Genomic DNA, 17,405 nt, shown 5'->3' with positions numbered 1-17,405 from the left:
CAAAGGGTAACTGAGAGCGCTGTATATTATTGACACTACAATTAGAACTAAACTGTTGCTGAGCAGCATAAACGGAAACTATTCAAAGCAAACTGACCACTCCATCCATGTCTCCATACTTGGAGAAATCACTTTGAAAAACACCCCGCTATTATTTCTAGCAGCAGTCATCTTGAGTAAGGACAGATGATTCATATAGCTTTTTCTTCCTGGAATCCATCTCCCCTTAGCTCAGGCAAAAGGGTTTGCTTAGGTGAGAAAGCCCCTTATCCCCTCCTTCAGATGAAAGAAAAAAAATGCCCATGAAGATTCTGGGGATGTATGACATAATTTTGGCCTAGGCCAGAAACCAGGAAGCAACTGAAAAATGTTTTTAAAATATACCTTCCTATTTATTAATGCTAGCAACATAAGGACTAAAAATAGTTAATGTTGATTGGGAGTTTAATTCTGCGTTAAGTATGGGGATCATGTGACTCACTTCCCTTCTCTCATTTGTCAGCATTGTTCCAGGGTGGTGGGGAGAAAGTCGTCAGCTTTATGTAAGCTTCTACTGGGAATGACTTGGAGCTTACTTAAAGCGGAGCTCCACCCAAAAGGGGAAGTTCCGCTTTAATGTTTTTTCCCCCGCTCCCCATTAAGGATTGGCACCTTTGGGGAGCAGGAATTTAACAGGTACCCGCTTCCACTTCAGCTGCGAACGCCTAGGCGATCGGAAGCGTAAGTTGTCCTCCTCTCTCCATCCCCGTAGTCTTCTGGGGCACGTGAAAGGTCGCAGAAGACTACAGGGCCATGCACAAAGCACACAACTTCTCGTGCATGCACAGTGGGCACCCGGCTGTGAAGCCGCAAGCTGTCACAGTCGGGTGCCCACACTAAAGATGTCGGCGCCAGGGAGAGAAGACGGAGAAACCAGCGCTGGTGAGGACATCACTGGACCGAGGAACAGGTAAGTGGCTGTACTTTAAAAGTCAGCAGCTACAGTTTTTGTAGCTTCTGACTTTTTTTTCAGCTGGAACTCTGCTTTAAAGAGTATTTAAACCCAACATTTCATACTCCTGCTGTACCACGCACACCAATTCTTGGCTCCAGACCACGTGATCGCAACAATGCCATCTTGGTTGCAGGCAGGCTGGTGAGACGCTGAATTGAGAGCTCTGTGCTCTTGTTTAACAAACGCTTTTTTTATTACCATTCATTGTGAGTGCGGTTTTAAGGGGGGAATTTATTGTAATACATTTTAAAACGTTATTTGCACTATGGCGAATGTCTTTTTTATCTACATGGTTACTGTGGATTATTACGGATATCCATAAGCTGGAACTCAGTGGTGGAGTGCTGGTTATATACAGATATGCTGGTTTTTCACCAGTATCTGGTGAGTGAGTATTCTGATGGGGTGTTAAATCACTGGATGTCACATTGGTGAAGGAAGATATCATAACTTAATTTACTGAGGATCATATTGGAATATATATGGACTTTTGTGAATGGACTTTAAGAGGGTTTATTTATTCATTTTAATAATGACATATTATTTGTGCACATGCACGGTGGTGGAATAATTCAATTTATTTATTTATTAATTAATTATTATTGTGGTGTAAGGGTTTGCACTATTATTTGTGTTTTTTATTTATTGATTTATTTATTTATCACAAAATGTGGTTATTTATATAGTGGATATACAATAGCAGCACCCATCTAAATTTAATATCACTTTTATATACATAGGCGCAATGATTTAATCTGGATGGTGGTTTAGAAAGACTTCAAACACCATTCAAAGGTTGAATTATAAGGTAACTTGAAAAGTAACCTGTTTTTTTTTTTTTGCACTGCATTGGCATGTACATTCACTTCAAAAACAGCTTAGTAATGGCAGCTCCTGTATTTCAATCACAAAATGTTACCTTTAAGATCCTGTGAAAAAACAGGTGCATTTACATTTATTAGGTACACCTGTTCAATTGCTTGGTAACACAAATTGGTAATCAGCCAATCACATGCAGCAACTCAATGCATTTAGGCATCAAGACTTGGTGAAGTTGACTTGCTGATGTTCAAACCGAGCATCAGAATGGGGAAGAAAGGGGATTTAAGTGACTTTGAACATGGCATGATTGTTGGTGCCAGACAGGCTGGTCTGAGTTTTTCTAAAACTGCTGATCTACTGGGATTTTCACGCATAACCATAGCTAGGTTTACAGAGAATGGTCCGAAAAAGAGAAAATATCCAGTGAGCAGCAGTTGTGTGGACAAAAATGCCTTGTTGGTGTCAGAGGTCAGAGGAGAATGGGCAGACTGGTTCGAGATGATAGAAAGGCAACAGTAACTCATGTGAATATGGACCAAAATCTCTGAAGAATGTTTCCAACACCTTGTTGAATCTATGCCACAAAGAATTAAGGCAGGTCTGAAGGCAAAAGGGGGTCCAACCCGGTATTAGCAAGGTGCACCTAATAGAGTGGCTGGTGAGTGTATATTGTACACATGATCATAATATCCCCTATAAATAGAGTACTTCCTAGCATCGCCTGTCAGCAGTACATGTGCAAGTGTTTTCATATAATTTAATTTCACCTGAAATAAAAGCGATTTTATCTGACTCATCTTCTTGTGGGTTATTGAAAGCTTCTGATTGTGGACCCTGAACAATGTTGCCCCCTTGACAAAACAGTATTTTCTCATTTTGTAATGGTTTGAGGCCATTCTGCTAAATATAAACACAAAATCACAAGTAATGCATGTAGAAATAATTTGGTACCCAGCTTTTTAACAGAACAACTTATTGTGCTTCTGCTGAACATTATCATATGAGTGTTCTAAATAAAACTAAACCAGCAAGTAAAGAGGTAGATAGCTTGTTGAAAACATGGTTGTGTAATAATGGAAAGTACCTTGTCCTTAAATGACACAGAGAAGAAATTAAGTAACACAGCAATAGTTTGAAATGGGAAGGTCCATTTTTGGTTGACAGATGTTTTTAATTCGACCTTTTAGTTATGTACCTCTGAATCAAATACAGTCCAGACCCCTCTGGTTATGTTTAAACACACTTAGCTCACCAGAATATGGCATGTGCAGCAATACAATGACCTTTCTTAATTTTTTACTCATTATAGATTGCTACAGTGCTCATTGCTTTATATTATCTCCTGTGATATGTTAAGGTGCCTCTACACAAACTGATCTTCAAAAAAACAGGTAAAAGGTAGTTTTTAACTTTCTGTGCCTATATTCCATCAATTAATAAGAGATCCCTGACCTTTGCAACAATTATCCACAAAAATATCAAATGGCCAGAATGGAAGATGCTGTTGTAAAAAAGGCTAATATTGGTCAGAATGGGCCATCTTTATAGAAGTGCAAAGATGACCAAGTCCTGTCAGATAGAAAGTTTCAATTGCCTGCATTTGAAAAATCTTTGTTTCACAAATTACATTTTTGTAAATTCTAATTGTAAAATCCTTTTAATTGGATCTTTTAATAATGCTCCATGCATGGGCTGTAAAATTCTTATTTATAAGACCTAAAGTGATATTTGTATATAAATTGATCTAGATTAAAAAGTCTTTTCAGTCATCTGTTGTATAATAGTGATGGGCTGAACACCTCCCTGTTCGGTTTGCGGTTGAAAATTGGAACCTACCGAAAGTTTGACCGCAAACTTTGAACAGGGACAATTTACTGAGCAGTATCTTACCGCATCTGAGTATGTGGTAGGATACTGCTCAGTTACTAAAATACTGCATGAGTTATATTATTAAGTCATGCAGTATTTTAGTAGTGAAACATTTATTCATGTTTCAGCTGTCAATGGGGTTCCCTGCTGACAGCTGAATGTCAAAAGAATTGTTGGCATTGCTCGACAAGTACATTTTTTTTTAAAAGAACAGCATGGGGTCCCCCTCCCATCCATACCAAGCCTTTTGGGTCTGGTATGGATTTTGAGGTAAAACCCCCACGCTAAAATATTTTTTAAAAACGGCATGGGGGCCCCCCCCAAAATCCATACCAGACCCTTATCTAAGCATGCAGCCCAGCAGGCCAGGAAAGGGGGGGACACCCCCCTCCTGAACCATACCAGGCCACATGTTCTCAACATGGAGGGTGCTTTGGGGCAGGGGGGATCCCCCCAAAGCACCTTGTCCCCATGTTGATGGGGACAAGGGCCTCTTCCGTACAACCCTGGCTGGTGGTTGTAGGGGTCTGCAGGCATGGAGCTTATCGGAATCCTGAAGCCCCCTTTAACAAGAGGGCCTCCAGATCCTGCCCACCCTATGTGAATCAGTATGCGGTACATAGTACTGCTACCCAGTCACAAAAAATAGTAGTGCAAAAAAAGACAGGAGACAGTTTAAGAAAAGTCCTTTATTGAAAAAAAAAATCCCCTGAAGTAGATCCAACATTAATCACGATGCCCGCCGCCACCGCTGATCCAAAAAAGAAAAAGAAAAACCGCTCCGACGCTGGCTTCCGCTGTCTGACAGCTGCGCCACAATGACAGTACTTAAAGAGAGTGATGATGTCACAAGGGGGCGGGATCACTCCTGTCCCTTGTGACATCATCATGCCCTGTGATTGGTCAATCACAATGCAATGCAAGTGCATTGTGGGGCGCTGCGGGCTGAATGCCCATACAGTTTGTGTGTTCAAGTCGAACTTATGATCCACTAAAACATACAGCCCATCACTACTGTATAACACTGGTATCAGTTCCTCCACCATCTTGGCAGTATTCTGCTGGATCAGTAGGTAGTTAGGACACACATGTCATCAGTAAGTTCACAGATCACAGAAAAAGTCCGCACATGCATCTGTATGTAAAAGCCTCCCCCTATAGCTGTCAGTCAGTGCATTTAGAGAGAAACTGCTTTCCTATAACCTGATGAAGGAGAATGCTTTCTGTCTGACAGCTATGATATAGAGGCTATCATGTACAGATGCATAAGTAGACTTTGTCTTTGACCCTGAATTCACTGGCTATGAGTGAGAAGCATCCTAACTACCTACAGATCCAGCAAGATACCACCATGGTGAGCAATGCAATACCTGCACTATACAACAGAGGATTGTAAAGGCCCTTTAAGCTCTTTGTTTGATTACTGATCTATCTTATCTGCCAGGGTATGACCAGGAACAAGTTTAAAGTGATACTAAACACACACTGTATGGGGATGATGGCACTGTACTTATTGTGATTTAAAAAAAATCTAAGTACCTTTTTCCTAATCAATATACAGCTGTCACATGACCTAGATCTTTTCCAGCCTGTCTGCAGGGAAACATAAGCAGGAGGAGTTTCTAGTCATCTGCTATTGGTCTGCTACTGGTCCTATGTTCAAAAAAAAGAACCCAGCCTATGCAATACAGAGTAAAAATAAATAATTCATATCAATAAACTGTTTTAAATTGTCATACAAATATATATTTGAAATCAAATCTTTATTATTCCTGACAATAACATGGTGTGGGCAGATTTCTGCCAGTCACAGGCTCCTCCAGCCTGTGTCTTGGAATAACAGAGAGGTAAAACCTCCATCAATCAAGATGTAATATTCCACCCCCATTATGTTTAGCTGGTTAGTGGGCATGGAGAATGAGGGAGGGAGTGGGCTGTCATTTTATGCTGTGTATACACCCACATGTGTGACATTAGAGTCACATGGGCTGCTCAAACATGATAGGGAGGAAATGCTCAGCATAGAAACTCACAGAAAACAAAACATGTGCAGTAGCTGCCAACACTGCTCTGCAAATTCCCCAACTACATAGGGGTTACAATCAAAAGAGGTAGATAGAGAACAGCAGGATCAACCAGATTTTTTGCAGAATACAGAAAACGAATCCCGTAGTGACTGAGTATGAACAGCTTGTAATACAGAATTTATATATAGTTTTTGTGATGTGGGTTTAGTGACACTTTAAGAACATACTGCGCTGATCTATAAAAAAACAAATTGCTTTTATTTCTCCAGATTCAATGAATTGATACTATTAAGTATACTGTGGATACACTGTATATCTTGTGGCAAAAGTATCAGTGTTGATTTTTTTATTTGTTACATTGAGATACATAGGGATCTGTGTTTAGACCACAGCAGCTGTCACTTTGTCAGTTTTTACTCTGAGCTCCACACTTTCTCTTTAGAATCTATCCAGCTATCTGTTTATCTATCATCCATGTTCTCCATTTCACCTGTTTCCTTAGCTTAGTATATATAAACTGAGACAAAAACATTTTCTTTGTAATAATGTAATTATCTGTTTCCTGTAGAGGCTAGAGACAGTCATATTTCAAATAGTGACACATTTAAAGTGGTTGTAAAGTCAGTTTTCACTCAAATAAAAATATGTAAGGATATTGCACAGAGCAGACCCAAACCTCTTCTTCTGGGGTCCCCCGCTGGTGCCCTCTGTTCTGCCTCTTCTCCATGTAATCCGTTTTCTATGGTTGCACAAACGCAAGCTCTTTCAAGCTGGGCTGTGCGCATCCATAGATACACACAGTGCAGCTCAGCTCCGCTTCTTCACAGAATTTTATTGGCAGGAGCTGATAGCTTCCGCTGCTGTCAGCCAAGCATGGGTGAGCAGAGAGAGGGGAAAGAAGAACTGCAGACGGGCACAGTGATGGATTGATGTAACCTTTTTAACTTTAGAACCACATTAATTTGGATACAATGTACACAGCACTTTCATAGTAACCCTAATCAGCCATCGGCAGAGTTAACAAAACTGTTACTGGCACCTTTGATTTACTAAAGGCAAATATACTGTGCACTGCAAGTGCAATTGCTCCAGAGCTTAGTAAATGAGCAGAAGCTCTGCTGATTTCTATCATCCAACCATGTGCAAGCAAAAATGCATATTTTTTAAATATTCCTTGCATGTGATTGGGTATTCTTTGCAAAGTGAACCTTTACCTCATTTACTAAGCTCTGGAGCAACTGCACTTGCAGTGCACAGTATATTTACCTTTAGCTACATCAACCCCAAAGGGTGCTTGAATATCACACATCGTTATAATGGCTACCAAATAAACAATGATCCTTAAACCATGTCAGGCATGTGGAATGGCCTGGAATTCTGTCAACTTTTAGTGTTCCAAATTCTTGCACTTAAAGTGGCTCTAAAAGCTTGACATTTAATACCTTAATACATTCCCTGCATTAAGGTAAAAAATGTCCCAGTAATAGTATCGCCCCTCACTTCCCTAAATACTTGCCTCACTCGATCCAGCGCTGTGCCCATCTGTAGCGGCTCTCTCCCTTATCCCTATTCTTAGAGGCTTTTCTCAGGCAGTGGGAGCCATTGGCTCCTGCTGCTGTCAGTCAAATCCATTAGGAGGGAGCTGGGGTCTAGTAAGGTACATCCATGGTGAGGAAAAGCACAAGTTTGTGAAAGGATCATCAGGTTCAACCACAGAAGATGGTATCAAAGTGGCATGGTACAAAAACATAGACATGTGAATGTGTGATGTTTGCAGTGTGGAGAATCAAATGAGAGATAAAGAGACAAGGGAGTTTAGGTAAATAAAAGAAGCAAGAAAAACAGAGAAGTAAAAGAGGGGGTAAGGCTCATAGGGGGTCAGGGGGAGTCAGTTGGGGAGTGGGGGTACATTTGTTGTCAGTAGCGTGGCTGTATAAAATGTATTTCCATAAATCTAGTAGCCTGCGGTCAAAATCCCTTTGGAAAAATCCAGGGATCCCAGATTTGTCAGAATTTAGGCATTGCGTTTTGTAGTTAGGCTGTTTTTTACTAACTAGTATCCAGAGCACTTTGGATTTAACCTCCAAAATTGTAATATGTGGTGATAGCCAGGGTCTATACAAGTGCCAAGATTTGTTTAGCAGAGAATATGAGTCATAAGGAGGAACTGGGATTTACAGAGTCCTCTAGGTTTGTGATTAAAAGAGCCTTGGGGGTCCAATGCAGAGGCTGGGCGAAGGAGGGTGTGAAGGATTTGGTACATTTGCTATCGGGCAAGACCACCAAATGTGGAACAAGGTTCAGGGCAACCCCGAAAACAATGTGCAGGTACAGATGAAGCATGTGCCAGTCTACTTGGAACAATTTACCGTCTAAGCAGTACTTTGTACTTAGTGTCCACCGCTGCTGCATTTCTAGAGCATGATTTTGTGGTGGCCCAGATCTGGTCCCATTGGGGTTGTTCTAAGTGATATTGCAGATCCCGTTCTCATTTCGTTACATAATATAGGGGTGAGGTGTTCATTTGGCAGTTAAGTGATTGTATAGGAGGGAGATCAGACCCACGGAATGAGGGTCATTCTTGCATTTAGATTCAAATGGTGATACCATCGAGATTCGCTGTGGAAAGGACATAGTGTTTAACTTGTAGATACATAAATAGCTTGGATTGTGGGAGGCATCATGAAGATTTTAGGTCCACAAAAGTTTCAAAGCCTTTCGGGGTTAATAGAGAATGAAAGCATGTCATCTTTTATAGATTTATTTGAAGACTTTTGTTTTTACTTTTTAGTGTTTTCAGCTGCTTTTACACTTTTAGCGCTCGCTTTAACATTTTAATATTTTACATCTTGAGGTGAACCAGTGGCAAACAGGTTCCAGAAGACTCAAAGCCAGGGAGAAAAGAGGGGTTACAGATGATTGAATGATGCGGGAGACCAGCCAGGGAGAAAAGAGGGGTTACAGATGATTGAATGATGCGGGAGATCAGGGGAAAGAAGTCCCTCTGAATTTTTCTGACTGTCCCGTAGTCATAGTGAGTGTCACGTGATTGGGTTCAACATGTGCTTCTTATTGTGGGGAAGGAGCCACAAGAGATTTTGGATGGACAAGAGGGTGCAATTATGAGCCTCAAGGTCATCCCAAAGGGGAGTTTCCTGGCTGGCATGACGTTTGGTTAGTTGGACAAGTTGGGCTGTGTGACAGTATCTGAAGGAGCAAGGAACTCCCAGGCCTCCCTGCGATCTGGTTTGGTACATACTGTAACCTGCATATAAATATGGGGTTTTCTGTTGCCCCAGATAAACTGCATCATGTGCACCTGAAGCTGACTCATCATTAGGTTAGGAGTTGAGGTTGGTAAAATCCTGAAAAGAAAACTGGGGTGTGTAGAAAATCTGGTGCAGCTCTGTATAGAAACCAATCAGCTTCCAGGTTGTATTGTCAAAGCTTCACTGAACAAGCTGAAGTTAGAAGATGATTGACTATCATGCACAACTGTGCCAGCTTCTTAGTGCTCCACTTTTAGTAACCCCCCTCAAATTGCCTGTCTGTATCTCTGTTTCCTATCCTTTGCTTGCTAGTTGATAATAAAATGTTTAATAGAGGAGTGCCATGAGTTAGCAACTCATTTCAGCTGAGATAGATTTAATGATGTTACCTGATTTAAGAGAAGACCTGAGGAAATAAATTTATTGCAGTGCTTCCAATAACATTTACAGTACAAACAAAGGTCCTAGAAGTCATGAGTCACTGTAAATCTAAAAAAAAATAGCTATAGGAGCAAGTCTGTAATTTATCTACTAATAAGGCCCCATGCACACTGGCTTAAAAATTGCTGTTTCTACAGGAGTTTTGTGTTTTGCCTGTAGAAGCAACTCAATATCATTCTATGTGTCTATGCACGTTAGGACAATTGGCGGCATATTTTAAGCTCAACGTTTAGAATAGGTGAAATAATAAGAGGACAAACCTTAAGGCTTTAGAACTACTTTAACCCCATTATTTACACTTAATAGTAGGCATATAATGCTGTTGTATGTAGCACATATATACAGTCATGGCCAAAAATATTGGCACCCGTGCATTTCTGTCAGATAATGCACCACTTCACCCAAAAAAGTGTTGCAATTACAAATGTTTAGAATTTCTTCATGTTTATTTATTTTGTTTGTAGTGGTATGACACAAAAAAGTGGAGGAACAAAAAGCCAAATCTAACACATTCCATGCAAAACCCCAAAAATTGACTGGAAAAAACTATTGGCACCCTCAATTTGATATTTTGTAACACACGCCTTGAAAAAAGTAACTGAAATCAATCGCTTCCTGTAACCATCAATGAGTTTCTTACACCTCTCTACTGGAATTTTGGACCACTCTTCTTTCAAAACCTGCTCCAGGTCTCTCAGATTGGAAGGGTTCCTTTTCCAAACTGCTGTTCTGAGATCTCTCCGCAAGAGCTCTATGGGATTGAGATCTGGACTCATTGCTGGCCAGTTCAGTAATCTCTAGCGCTTTGTCTTAAGCCATTTCTGGGTACTTTTTTATGTGTGCGTTGGGTCATTGTTTTGCTGTAAGACCCATGGCCACTGATGGAGACTGGCACTGGACCCTACATTGCACCTCAGATTTCATAGTGCCATGCACACAGTCAAAACATCTAGTGCCTGAAGCTGCAAAGCAACCCCAAAACATCATTGAACCTCCACTATGTTTGACTGTAGAGACTGTATTATTTTCTTTAAAGGCCTCATTTCTTTTTCTGAAAACTGTAGAATAATGGGCTTTACCAAAAAGCTGTAATTTTGTTCGTCTCAGCACATTCTTCCAAAAGGGTTTTGGTTTCCTTGGGTAAATTTTGGCAAACTCCAATATGGTTTTTTTATGTTTCTGTGTCAGCAGTGGGGTCCTTCTGGTTCTCCTAACATAGTGTCCCTTTTCATTCAGATAGCGTTGTATTCTGGGAGAAGTGGTACATTATCTGTCAGAAATGCAGGGGTGCCAATATTTTTAGCCATGACTGTATGAAGAATGCCTAGTCTTTGCCCAAATATTGAAGGCAAACTATAGTTTGCTCCAAAGTTCTTTTTAGACAGCACTGGTTTTTTCCTGGCACACTTCCTAAGCAGGTAGAATTGGAACAATCTTTTTTGATTGTAGATATAGTACTTGTGGTTTAATATTAACTGTAGACAGTATGTTAGAAATTCTTTATATACTGTAGTCTTACAGAACAGACAGTACACAGTTCACATGTGCATTTCTGCTCCCCTGCAACAAGGAAACAATACACAATACAATACAATTGATGCAGCTACAAACTTATAAACACTGCCATCTACTGATCAAAGAATATATCTCTATTGAATACTGATGTAGTTGTTGCACAAAATACATGAACACTGTTTTCCAACACAGTAAGTGACCTGCAGGTCTTGCAATTCATTTTTGGGGTTCTTGGTGACTATCTTAAGCTGGTCATACACGTTTAGATTTTCGTCCGAGAATATTCATACAAAAAGTTGCATGAAATTTACATACGATGAATGGACAAATGTCATTCGAAAATTGTCTTTTGCCTTTAACATTTGATTTTGAAATAAAGAGCAAACAGGAGGCGCACACCCCTAGTGTATTATCCAAGGTTTATTATAGTATAAAAAGGGATGAAAAAATACTCACAAACATAGCATAAATGTACAGTTTAGTAGAACGGTGGAGATGGCCATAACAATGGCGGGGTGTCCAACTGTCAGTGTGGTCAGCCAGCTGACGCATTTTGGGGACGAGTCCCTTTCCTCAGAGCTGATCTGCTGGCCATCTCCACCGTTCTACTAAGCTGTACATTTGTGCTATGTTTGTGAGTATTTTTTCATCCCTTTTTATACTATAATAAACCTTGGATAATGCACTAGGGGTGTGCACCTCCTGTTTTCTCTTTTTTCAGTTGTTGATTACCCTGTCTGAGGAGGGCGGCATCTCCGAAAGGCTATCCATAGGCAAATTTGGTCCTGGTTCCCTTGGCTTTTCTGTGGCATTTGATCCCTGGAGCGCTGGAGAGTTTCTTCTGTTATTTGATTTTAAAATGAATTTAATTCTGAATGATACCCAAATACACTGTCTGAAAATTCGTTTGATCAAGAAATATTTTCCTTCTTGCTCCTTCAAATTTTCCCATCACTGCGTTGGAAAACGAACATCAATTTGACCCCACTAACGATTAGAAAATTGAACAAATGTTCTTAAAACAAGAATTCTTGAAGTTAAATCTATATGTGCATGGCCAACATTAGTATCAGTCAGCTCTAGGGCTGAATTTGCATAAATAAGACAGGCTGTACCTGTATACTCCCTAAGAAGGTTCTAATCTTTGCTAAATAACCCGGAGTCTTAATCCAAATGTATAAATTTGAAGTGATGGAACTGAAGGAGTATCCTTACTTTTTACATCTGCATTTTTGTTCATTTAAATTATGAGAATGAATACACCTGGTCTAATTTATGAACAATCTGTTCAAGTATCTCACCTTTATTTCTAGGCACTGTTTGAGTGAATATCATTGTTTGAATAAAGAAGTTTGCTTGTTCAAATACAGTGAAAAAGGCAACAAGTTCCATGGGGTGTACTTTTTGTTTTTGTTTACACACACACGAACACACTATATACATATACTGTATATACCATAAATATCATACAGTTGGTATAGTTATGAATCAAATATGCAGATTATTCTTTTGGGGATAAAATATTGTGTACAGACTATTTGGTAAACTATGTCTAGCTATCAGAACAGGCAGTACTAGGTATCTTAGACTTACAGGGAAATCACTAAATGCTCTAAAAGCTTTTATCAGTTACAGTATGTCCCTAGCAGCTAAGAAAAGCAGTCTTAAATAAATGGATTTATTCTGAGCCCTCCCACACCGAAACACTTACCAAGAAAAGAAATGTTTATTTTCAGAAAAGGACTGGAAACAGACTTGTGGTAGAAATCACAGACACAACTGTTTTTTTGAAATGTGGAAATCTTTTATTGATACTTAACCAAAATTGACAAAGCAAAAAATAATACAACATTTTACACTGACTTCATACTTTTTCACAAGAACGATTTCTAATGAACCTTGGTCCAAATGACATGATCAACAGGGGCTGGGTCTGTGATGGTCTAGAAATACCACACCTTTAAACCTCTTAGACCTTTTAGTCTTACCTTGTGTTCACCTTCCAACATCAAATCTAGGACTCTGTACTATGGACTGGCCACCACTAATCCTTCCCTCGTGACCTCTACTTCCAGAAATTGTGCCTTACTGTGTCATAAATATCATGATCATTTCATTATTATTATTATTATTATATGTTGCACCACCTTGGTATGTCTGTAATGCTTGGAAATTATCCTATCCCTCAATTAAAAATGTTTACTGCTAAAAAAGGTACATTAATTAGTGATTTTGGGGGGTTACTATTCTTGGACACTAAAAAACAGCAGCAATACTCAATTTGTGGAATTGGTGTCATATGATAGATGTCATCTGATGTTCTGTTCTTCTTTTTGTTCTTGCAGCAAGACCTAAACTGGAGGTTGCAGATCAATTACCAGAAGGTGTGCAGTATGCCATTAGAAAAGGATTGGGTGAGGGAACAACTGGACAGAATTACATGAAGAATATTGGCTGTGTTGGTATCTGGAGTACACAAAAACTGGATATTATTAGAGACAGGCATCAGTGCTTTCTGCAGGACCATCATTTTGTGGATTATTGTTTTTGTTCCAGACTGCGTGCCCAAAGACACAAAGCAGGTACAGGTAATGATCTTTTAGCTTTATATATATTTCTGAATCTATGTTTTCTAGTGTTTCCTGTAATTTATTAAAATGTAAATTATAATTATTTTACTTGCACTTGTCTGCAGAGGGGATCATAGAAGTGGCAGACAGTATATATTAGACTTTCAGGGCCTGTTCACAACTAGAATTATTTGCAATAGTACCCAAGAGACAGAAAGGCACCAACATCCATCGTATACTAGGTCATCGACTTTGCACTTTCATTATATCAACTATGCTCCTTTCATTATATGTGCCCGACCCTGCCCTTCTCACCAATTTATGACAAAGGACCGTCCAATCTCACACCGCACTTCCGTAAAAATGCCACCCTCAGCTGCACCCTGCAGAGAGATTTCCCACAATCTAGGTGCCAGCAGCTTGAGAGCAATTGTAACTGGGTTAGGTTAATTATGCAATTAGCCCTTCAAACTCCAAACTGCCGCCAGATAGTTTTGGGACTATCAACACTTCACAATGTTAGCAAGAACAAATTTGAACAATAAACGTGTGTAACACACACACTGTCACCACAGACAGGTATATTCAGAGGATTATTATATACAGTAGCACTCCTCAAGAGACAGGTATTCTTTAGTTTGCATTAAAAGCCTTAGCGATAGTTTTAACACTTTTCAAAATAGGGTTTATTAATGAAAATGTCAAATGGTTAAAAAAATCAAATATTTACAGAAAAGGATCTTACATAAAGAGAACAATAACGGAACAGAGAAATAAAAGGAGGTGAAAATGAAGGATACTTGTTTTAGCAGAGTCCAATTATCCAAGCAAAAACATTGCCATGGCTCTCAAGTCTGTTAAGATGTTCCTTGGTTAATGTTAAACGAGAGCTCAACTTACAAGATCCTGTCTGTCCCTTTTCTGTGATATCAAGGGGTTGTGGACAGAGACCAAATGACCAATAATCCAGTTTAGGGGATGAGTGCTCAGAGGTCACCAAGTTTATGACCAAGTCCCAACTACAGTTTCATACTAATAGTAACAACTTCTAGTATGTGCAGGTGGTATTCTAGCAACTGGCAGATTAATATTCAGAATTATATTTTGAACCCGGGATACCAAACACAGCGTACCTTGTCACCCAGGTGGGAGAAGACTGCTTTCTCCCCTTTCCTATGTGCTAACATAGTCATGTATGACCTTCAGTTGTTTGGTATGATATTCCCCATTCAAATATATACCTAATATTAATGTGTCCTGTTCCTGTTGAAGTCTATGAATTGTATGTGGAATTGTTATGTTGTGGAATAGATGTTTTATGGCACACTCTGCATTCATGGAGTTATTTTTGCTTTACGATAGGGCAGAGGAAAGTGTTTTTCATAGTTCGTGGAAACAGACATCCTGCCAAGACTAATTCGCTGTTTACAGCTCTGGCTAGGTTTGGACGCTGCATCTATTTGTGTTTTAGTTAAGAGAAGAGGCTTTTTGAAGTTTGTTAAAACTTACAGCTACAAATTCCACAGTTTTCAGGAGGAGAGAGGGGAGGAAGGTCATTGCTCATGAAAAACAAAAATGGCTATCGTGTACAAGTTCCATGTCCCTATTGTGCATATTCATTACACCAGTGACTGACAGTCACTGGCTTTCTGCTCACTGAAGACCAAGAACTGATCGATCATCATTGTTTCAAATAAGGGGGGTGCAGCGCTATATAAAATGACAGATACTCATAAAATACAAATAGTAAATAGTGACTTAGTGCAAATGAGATAAAGCCACTTAATGGTGGCTATAAAGTGACACTCAGGTGTAAAAATAATAAAAAGAGTCCAAAGAAGGGGTGCTCTTAAGATCCAAGATGATCTTCAGATGTCCAATGATTGGAACAACCAGGTGATAAAGATGTAAAGATTGCGCACTCACCAGATACGCAATCTTTATGCGCATTTGTATATCAAAATCACTGGACCACTGATGTCATCACATTAGGTCTGGTCAGATCTGGTCATGTGGCTCCTGCTGCCTGGCACTCGGATAGATGCGGCTACTCTGTGGATCTGGCTGGTTTTCACCAGAGCTCAAATAAACAGAGAAGGCCACATAGTGTGATATCCTTGAGGTACTTTATTAAGTATATAGGCACAGGATAACAGAAGCAACTCATATAAAAATATTACTGACCCAGGTGTAAACAAAGATGGCCGCCGGGGCCCCTCGTGGCGCCGGCGGCGTGGCGTCCAACCTGCTGTAGCCTTCCCTGATCATTGTTTGATCGCTCAGTACTCAGTGTAGGGACTGTGGGGGACAATTGAAACTGGGATCGGTGCTGCAGCCATCTAGGTGAGTATAGCTGTTTGGTTTTTTTCCTTTTGTGTTTTCTTTCATTCTTCTCTGTTAATTTTATTTACCTGTCCTGGTCTGGAGCACTAGGTCGATCCTCAGTGCCCTCCTCTTGGTCATGGCAATTCCATTTTTGGTTTGTCCTTTGCTCAGTTACTGATTCCTTGCATACATAGTATTATGTTCTCTACATCTGTTGGATCCTTTGGTGGTTGTTGACCTTCCCTCAGTTCAACTGCTTTTGGACATCCCAAATATCTATGCATTACTGTGTCTTCAATAGATAATAAAATAAATAAAATGTTTATACTTACTGTAAAATCTTTTTCTTGAAGTCGATTAAAGGACATTGGTCCTGCCCACTATATGTTTGCTCTTATATACTTCTTTCTTACAAATCTGGCAGAAGACATGGATTGGCTTAACATTTTTGTTTGCCAGTGCCTCAACCATCTAGAGCCAGCAGTATAGGCCAGATGTCTAAGAAATACTACATTTCTGTGTCCCTTAATGAACTTCAAGAATAAAATTTTACAGTAAGTACAAAGATATGATTTTATGTCTGTGAATTTTCCCAGTCTAGTTTTCATGTCAGCATTGATTGACAGTCACATAGTCAAGAGGACAGAAAACAAAACACTGCCTGTGTGCTTTGGTGAGTCAGACAATGCAGACATGATTGTCTTTGTCACTCAAAAATACCAAGATAATAATTAACTCATTATTCTCAAATACTGCACATTGAAGCCTATGAGCTGTTCGAAGGAGTTGAATTAAAAAAACAATATTCTGATCCTGACATATATCCTCATGAGCATGTACTGTTGAAAGGGCCTTTATTCCCCCAAAAGATACAGTGTACAGATATAACTACAAATGCATATTTAATAATTGTGTTGCATGGTTTGCATGCAAAATATATAAATCAATGCAGTCTAAAGCACACGTTACAACCTGATTTACAAACCTTTTCAGATCTACCAGCAGCTACAGTATGTACTGAAAGAGACTACCTGAATGGATAATTATGGAATAAATTATTTGACTAGGTCTTCTCATTATATCATTGCCAGTAAACCTATTGTAGATTGTACAATCAAATTGTTATGTGTGGGGAGCCTAAATGTGTTAATCCATCTGTGAGGATTCAGTTTATCTACTTAGTACATGAAAACAGCCATAATGCTAGGTATCCATTTTTAAAATGTTTACCATGGTTCAGAATTTTTATTAATGATAGGCATGACAAGGAAGTTGTTAGGGTGCTATTAGGAGTCCATTATCACTTTTATAAGAAATAAAATCTTTATGGCCCATAAAAGTGCTCTTTAAGCAACTATATACTACAGTCTTGCCAAGAGTCCATAAAAGAGCCCTTGGCATTGCCCTAAGAGTGACACTGGGGATGGGTAGTCCAATAACTGCCAAGAAAGTTTAAGGTGTATAACCTAACAATGAATTTGTCTTGTGTGCCCTCTTTAGGTCTGTTAAATATACCATTGAAAGCGCTTGTTATTACTGTTTATTAAGTATTAAAAATATCCAAATCTATTGG

The 17,405-nt window shown here is 39.4% G+C and overlaps 1 long non-coding RNA gene across 2 annotated transcripts in view; it reads left to right on the top strand.

Moving 5' to 3' along the window:
• LOC149449408 (uncharacterized) overlaps positions 1 to 16,900 on the top strand; it is a 543,558-nt gene extending 526,658 nt beyond the window's left edge. For both annotated transcript variants that reach the window (XR_016315401.1, XR_016315400.1), the window contains exon 6: positions 13,283 to 16,900. This is a non-coding gene — a long non-coding RNA (uncharacterized LOC149449408). The remainder of the gene's footprint in view (positions 1 to 13,282) is intronic.
• The last annotated feature ends 505 nt before the right edge of the window (positions 16,901 to 17,405 follow it).

Source organism: Staurois parvus, unplaced genomic scaffold (genome assembly GCF_062004578.1).
Source record: "Staurois parvus isolate SC_StPar_1 unplaced genomic scaffold, SC_StPar_1.0 ptg000619l, whole genome shotgun sequence".
NCBI classification, from domain to species: Eukaryota; Metazoa; Chordata; class Amphibia; order Anura; family Ranidae; genus Staurois; species Staurois parvus.
Note: the sequence above shows the minus strand (reverse complement) of the source record. Positions and strands in the feature narration are given on the sequence as shown.